The sequence below is a fragment of the Sinocyclocheilus anshuiensis genome, unplaced genomic scaffold (assembly GCF_001515605.1).
Source record: "Sinocyclocheilus anshuiensis isolate Anshui unplaced genomic scaffold, SAMN03320099.WGS_v1.1 scaffold830, whole genome shotgun sequence".
In the NCBI taxonomy this organism is placed as follows: domain Eukaryota; kingdom Metazoa; phylum Chordata; class Actinopteri; order Cypriniformes; family Cyprinidae; genus Sinocyclocheilus; species Sinocyclocheilus anshuiensis.
The window spans coordinates 183,411-183,772 of NW_015536504.1; positions in this window are offsets into that span (position 1 = coordinate 183,411).

Genomic DNA, 362 nt, shown 5'->3' on the forward strand with positions numbered 1-362 from the left:
ATTACGTAAGTTCTGTGAAAAGCATTAGCTTTGTTGTTTTGCTAATAATCAAAAATCAAAATCAAATCACAAAACCTGTGAATGTCTGTGGGTGAGCACGTCTTCGCCATTCAAAAATCAAAGCGCACTTTATTTTATAATGCCGTCTTATTGCTCTTCTTCCTAGTAGGTGCATTTTAAAAATGTTTTCCCAATGAATCCTGGACTCCTGCTCAAAGTGATAAATAAGGACAGCTACAAAAAAATAAATACAGCTGTTGTCGTTCCATCCTGACGGATGACATGCGTGACAGCGAGCTAAGTGGAATCCCGGAAAATAAACCGTGGAACTTTGACCAATGAGAGAACAGTTTACTCGCGTG